The 7031-nt window shown below is 45.7% G+C and overlaps 1 long non-coding RNA gene across 1 annotated transcript; it reads left to right on the forward strand.

Moving 5' to 3' along the window:
- The first annotated feature begins 187 nt into the window (after positions 1–187).
- LOC103802085 lies at positions 188–1372 on the forward strand. The gene is made up of 2 exons (XR_624749.1): positions 188–235; positions 614–1372. It is a non-coding gene; the product is annotated as an uncharacterized LOC103802085 (long non-coding RNA).
- The last annotated feature ends 5659 nt before the right edge of the window (positions 1373–7031 follow it).

Genomic DNA, 7031 nt, shown 5'->3' on the forward strand with positions numbered 1-7031 from the left:
TGGTGTGGAGCTGTAGCTTGTGCGAAGGCTTGAGGAGCTGATGGGGGTTGAAGGATGTACTGCTGGGGTAGCCTTGAAGTAGAGGTTTGGAGCAGTTTGGTGGCAATGATTCAGACTGAAATAAGCAGGTGAATATTGAAAGGAGCTTTGCTTATCAGTCCCTAATAATGACTTTTTAAAACCTTCACAGAATGTCAGTTCACCTTTGAGAAGGCTATAGAGTACGTACCATTCGGTATGTACACTCTCTCCTCTATTTCTCATGTTCCTCTGGGGAGGATTTTTTGATTGTACAGTGCTGTTTTTATGAACATGGAAACCCTCTTGCTAAGACAAACCTCGTTTGACTTCTCAGGGAAAAAAACAAACAAACCCCAAATATATTGAATTGAAATGACCTGCATGAGAGTTTGTGTTTCCTGGAGGCTATAGAATGTTAACAGTTTTAACTTACTACTAATTCCTAAAGAAAATGATTATTCCAGAATTTGTACCTGTTGTTGTTCGGTTTATGGGTTTGATTTCTGTTTCTGTTCTGTTTTGTTGAAATCTTGTCCACGGTTTTTTTTTACGTGTTAAAAACCTTTTGTCTTTTTTATGTCTCATTTTTTAGAAGCTGCTAACTTGTGCCAAACCTCCACTGCTGCTACTACGCCTGTGACTCTTACTACTCCATTCAATATAACGTCCTCTGTGGCCTCTGGGACTATCACAAACCCAGTCACAGTGGCAGCTGCAATGAGCATGAGAAGTCCAGTAAATGTATCAAGTGCAGTTAATATATCCAGTCCGATGAACTTAGGGCATCCTGTCACTATAACCAGTCCACTGTCCATGACATCTCCACTCACGCTCACCACCCCGGTGAACCTGCCCACGCCGGTCACTGCTCCAGTGAACATAGCTCACCCCGTCACCATCACGTCCCCCATGAACCTGCCCACGCCCATGACCCTGGCTGGGCCCCTCAACATAGCCATGAGGCCGGTGGAGAGCATGCCTTTCCTGCCCCAGGCCTTGCCCACCTCTCCTCCCTGGTAATCCAGCTCGAAACAGTATTAAAAAGGATGAAAATGGAATCCTTACCAGCAGTTCTTTTTTTTTTTTTTTTTTTTTGTTTGGTTGGGTTTTTTTTTTTTTTTTTTTTTTTTTTTTTTCCGTTGGGTTTTTTCGTTTTGTTCTGTTTTTAGTCAATAATAAATTCAGACTGAGACACTGGGGCAGCACCATCAGAGACCACAGTAGCATCTTCCCCTTTGATTTGGCTCACATGGTTCAGGCTTGAGTTTCACTGGAGCACATCATTTAAAGTAAGTTTTACCTTGTAGCTGACTGATGCTGAAGTAGAGCAGATACTTATTTGCCAGAGTTTTTATAAAGAAAAAAAAAAAGGAGAAAAAAAAAAGGTAATTATGAAAAAAACCCAAAAAACAGTTTTATGTTTTATCCCCCAAATTATAACTTAGAGGATTATTTTAATCTAAACACTAGCAAAGACCCCTCTGTGTCCGTGACAGGGTGGATGGCTCATCTCAGCCTGCCAGTCAAGTCCACTGTTTCTGAGCTAGTGTAGAACCTTTGTCTGTGTTGATGTTTTGTTTTTTTTTTTTAAAGGAGTAAATGCATTACAATGTTGTCATTTAAAAAAAAATGCATTTTTGGAGAAAATATGCATTTTACCTTTGGGAATATGATAATTTCAGGCAGCATTCCCTATGGGAAAGGTGATACCAGCTCTGATATGCAAAGCATATGATAACTTATCATTCTAACTTGGACATATAATAGGGATTGTGACCTGATATTTGGAGATGTAAATATTACCCAACATATTACCCTAAGGGAATAGAGCATTGTAGTCAACATTTTTTTTTTTTTAAACAAACTGTTACTGTTTGGTGAGAAACAGCCATGGCTGACAGAAGAGGAGCCGAGAGGTGTGTAAACATGGTCTCTGAACAGTCAGACCCCCACGGGACTCTTGTCTAGGAGCAGGAGGAGTGCTTGGAACCGTAAGGAATTCTGCTTTAAGCTGGAAGATTCCGGAGGCACTGGGTGTGCTTTTCATGCCCTCTGCCCCCCAATCAGAGCCTGCTGGGGTCCAGCAGGGCCAGACGTGTTAGTTGTTCACTAGGAGTTTTGTCTTATATTAAATTGTATACAGTTTTTATTCTAACCACTAACTAGGTAGGATGCCCCTCCAGGACAAGCAGAGAGCGTCTTTTAATTTCTCCCCTATTTCTTAATCAAGTGTTGTGCAAATCTGTTCAACTTTGTAAATATTTGCAAACATCATCATTTTTACGTTATTCTTCTATTGTGTTAACACGTTTCTATCAGTTTGTGGCAGTTCTGGGGTGCTGAGCTGTCCAGCCCAGAGCTGCTCCATGAATGGTCACACATGTTTTAAGCTACATGTGCTTTTTATTTCTTAACCTGTTTATCTGTACATAAAAGTAGAAAGCAAAAAAAAAAAAAATCTAGGGAAAACAGATATACTTTTTAGACTATCATGTCACATATTCACATTTTTAAAACTTTGTTTAAAAAAACAAAACAAACAAACCAACAAACCACCCTAAAACCCCAAGACTCTACATGAAACAAAACGGGGGGAAAAAAATAGGAAAAAAAATAGGAAAAAAATGTAAAAAAAAAAAACCCAACACGACAGTGGAGATGATTTTATCCTCATGGAGTTGAGAGCTCTGGAGATTAGCATGTGCATTTCACAGAGTGTTAGCAGGACTGACCAGTCACAGTGGACTTGCTTCCGTTCCTGCCCGGCCGTGTCCGTGTGAGCAGTGATTGCCAGGCTGCTCAGGTGACAGGTATCTGTATCCTCACGTGGAACTGTTCTAGGGGCTTGGACTACAGAGTAAAACACAAACAAACAAAAAAAAATAATAGAGCTTAGTGTAAAATAATTTTATAAATGATCTTTTGTACTTTAGGACATCAAATTGTACAACTTTTGTATATATAAAAGCTTAGGAACTTTCTGTTTAGCAGAAAGGAAACACATTCCTACACTTTTAATGTATATGTTTGTTATAATGTCCATGTAAACATATGCCCTATGTTTGTGCCTTTTAATTAGTTTGTCTCAATAAACAAAAATGTAGAGAAGACTATGTAGCTCTGGCTTTGTTCCCAGTGTCTGGCTGAGCTGTGTGCAGGTCCTCGGGCCATGCCCGTGGTGCCCTGCCCACCACACCACCACCCACCCCTTCCACAGCCCCCCGGGTCTGGGGGACCACCCTTAGGTGACGTTTGGGTGTCCCTGAGCTTCGCAAAACCGAACAGAAAGTGTTCAAAGCCAACACGAAGTGTGTGCTTAGAGTGGGGATCTCTGAATGACTTACAGTAAACAGGTGTGAGATTGCTGCACGCTGTGGGTTCCTGCAGTGCTGGCAGTGAGGCCCGTGCAGTGCCAGGCTGCTGGTATTTTTATCCCAGCAGTGTAGCGGTAGAATAAACACATTAAACACGGGCAGGGAGGTTTTTCACGGTGACAGAGGCCTCCCGGGCCGCTAACCACGGCGCTCGTAGCGTGGCGTAGGGGAATTCCTTTTTATTTTATGTCAGTTCTGCTCGGCTGTACCTGGTTTATGTCCACAAAGCCACATTAGCTAATTGTTGACCTGTTTCATCTGTACTTGGGTAAACATTTGCTTTGTGCCGTGTGTTAATGGTCCGAGCTGTGCTCCTCAGCTGTCTCGGTGCGACGTCCCCTCTGTCCTGCCTGCATGCCAAACACATCAAGATGCTTTGTTGGGTTTGTTTTTTTTTTGACAAACAAAAGATACCTGGTGGAGTAGTTTACACAAGGTGCGTGCTCCCTGCTAATCCCTGTCCCTCCTGGTCCAGCCAGGCCGGAGCTGTCCCAGCGTGCCCAGTTAGGGCTCTGAGAAAATGGTGGATGTGAAGAACAGATGCTGCTGTTACACCGAGTTAGTTTCTATGCAGCTGATGAGCTTAGCCTAGTTTATTTCATGGAAACTTTTAAGCTGGATCGAGTCCAGCATCCAGGGAAGCCTATTGCTGCCGGCGGTTCGAGTGGGGTTTATGTCGAGCCCATTCAGGTCTCCGATTGCAAGGAGTTCAATGGGGGTTTATTTTCCTCCTTCTGAAGTTTCCGTAAGCATTCAGCGTGAGGAGAATGGCTTAGCACCGGCTGGGAGAGAGAGAGTCTGAAAGCTGAGTTTTGTCTTGGAAGGATTTGTGGCGTGGAAAGTCAGAGCAGTCAGCTGAACGGCAGGGAGAGGCCAGGGGAGCCACAGGTGCCCGCGGGGACGTCGGGATTCCGGCACAGGAGCGGTGGGAATGGGATCCATTGGCAGGTTTGTCATCATTTGGAGCACCCCAGCACTTCCAGAGGTGCTTGGAGTGAGGAGAAATTTAGGATTCAACCTTTTGTTAAAGAGTTACACCTGAATGTCGTAAATGTGGAAGATTCTGTTCAGCTGAGATGGATCAGAAACACAGTTTATTGTCAGCGTACGAGTTTAATTCTGTTTGCCCTCGTTCACAAATAAAACATTTTTTCACCCCCTCTCACAACTTTTTCTCTAGAGAGACGGAAGAAAAAAGTATGTAATGTGTTTGCATTTGTCCACGAGAGGTTGAAAGCAAAGCACCCAGACCCCCTAAGCTGCTGAGCTGCAGCAATCCCAGGTTACATAAAGGGGCTGGGGCTGCTGAGGGATTAGCCAGGGCATTACTGGTGCTTATAAGCCTCCAAGTTCTGCTCCCTCTTCCCTCACTTTTATTTTAGAAACAGCCACTCCGAGCTGTATTCCAAAAACCACCCGGGGTTCGTTTTCAAGGCTGTCGGGGTTAGATTCCCACCAAAGAGAAAGGAGGGAAAATTGGGATTTAAGCAACGCTCAGGTTTGTGAAGCATCCAGCACTGTGCTGGGTTTTGTCTCAGGGTCCCTGCGCAGGAGCTGAGTGGGTAAGAAGCAAACAACAGTTTGTCACTGCTTGGCCCTTCCGAAAACTCCTGCTCTGCTTCTCTGGTGGCTGAGTTTATCCAACTCAAAAATAGATTTAAGAGCATTTTGAAAAGGCAGCTATTAAAAGCACTTCAAGTTTTTATGTGCCGCTGAGGTCTGTGTCAGTGCTTAAGTGGACCTTTTAACCCATGCTTTCTAGCAGAAAAAGTGTCAAACTAACCTCTTCCTCTCCTAACTGTCAGAGAATAAAACAAATCAAACCCCATCCCCTTCTACGGATTTGTTTAATTCAGCATGTTTACACTTCCTGCTTATCTGCGTGTCGCTGGCTCCCAGCGCAGCAGCCGAGGGATGACAGAGGAACTACGTGCTAATTTTTATGGCAGAAATAGCTTTCACCTTTAAAGGCACACACACAGTGCCCGAGCTGCTCCCACAAACCCACGGCACAGCTGTGCTCAGACTGGGCTGTCAGCCCTGGGTAAAACTCAGCGCTGAGGTCCTGACCTGAAAACAAACCTTTTTTGGTATTGCTTTGGAAAAAGTATTCCAGTGCTCCGGGGAGCTGAGCCCCGAGCCAGGCTGTCCTGTCTGCTCCCTCCACGCAGCTCTTGCCTCCTTGGCTCGGGGCTTGCATCTCCCTGAAGCGCAAAATCAGGACCACTGGGCAAAAATCAGGCTTATGGTTCTGAAACACGACAGATTTTTTGTTGCTCTTCAGGTTTGGGGGCTCTTCTGAGCCAGCCTGGTGTAGTGGGAGGTGTCCCTGCCCTTATCAGGGGTTGAAGCAAGATGAGCTTTGAGGTCCCTTCGACCCAAACCATCCTGTGAGTCTGTAAAGTTCTGGATTTTCCTTTAAGGAAGCATCTGACTGTTTGAAAATCAGACGTTTGGCATCTGCAATCACTGCTCGTGTCAGAGCACAAACCTCTGCACTCCTCACAGAGCGTTTACAATCACTGCCTCCAAACCCAACTCTTGTAGTGAGAAAAGGGCATTTGCAGACTGTGTGGAACCTTCTTTGTCTTTCAGAGAAATCAGAACTTTGCCATTCACCTTTTCACTCAGCTGTTCTCATCAGCTGTCAAGACAAACCCATTTGTGTTCTGTGTTTTCTGTGCAAGGTTTGTTTTCCATGGCATAGCCCAATTTCTTTGGAACTGACTGAATTAAATGCGCTACTTTAATCCTTCATAGTTGTGTATTTCTGTTCCCATTTCTTTTTGCTTCCTAGCATCATTAGCAGCTAAGACCCATATCAAAGGGATGTAAAATCACCTGTTTTCCCCGAAACAAGCCTGGATTGGGAAGAGTTTGCAGCCACCGAAGCTCCCTGCAAGGCTCTGTGCCTCGGAAGAGTCTGATCTGCGCTAACTGGGGGAAGAGAATGTTGTGGCACATGTTCCATACGCGCTGAAAGCTGAAGATTTGCCTCCAATGTTTCCACTCTCACTGATGTCTGTGTTCCCTGTCAGAGCCTTCCACATCTTTACCCAGGACTGCTCAGCTGCCAGACATGGATGAAACGATTGAGTGGGGAAAAATCTCAGCACAGAGAGGTGTCCTGGGAGAGCTTGGGAGCATCCCACACATGTGCTCAGGCTCCAGCACCCACAGATGTGCATCCCAGTGGTCTTGCCAGCTGCAGCAGGGTGCTGTGGGAGGCCACAGCGCCCAGAGCTGTGGTGTTCCCTCCTCCCAGAGTGCCTGGAAGGTTTGGAGAGCCACAAGGGAGGCCGAGGCCCTGTCCCGCTGCCACTCACGGTCTCGCTCTGGTCTCTGCGGAATGGGAAGTGTTTGCCCTGTGTAAATGAGCTCCTGTAATTTGTAAGAAGAGATCACTTCCCCTCCTGAGCTGTCAGCCAGGTGTGGGATATAGGGGTGGCTGCTTTCTGCCTGGGATCCAAGGGATGCTCTGTTAGAACCCATCTCTGATGTGCAGCTGTGGGGCAGCAGTGGTGTGTCCCCTTCTTTACCATGGGGCTGTCTGGGACCCTCCAAAGATGTGCAGGAGGCTGAGAGCCAACCCAGAGAGCTGGGATCCATCCATCCATCCATCCATCCATCCATCCA

Source organism: Acanthisitta chloris, unplaced genomic scaffold (assembly GCF_000695815.1).
Source record: "Acanthisitta chloris isolate BGI_N310 unplaced genomic scaffold, ASM69581v1 scaffold25075, whole genome shotgun sequence".
NCBI classification, from domain to species: domain Eukaryota; kingdom Metazoa; phylum Chordata; class Aves; order Passeriformes; family Acanthisittidae; genus Acanthisitta; species Acanthisitta chloris.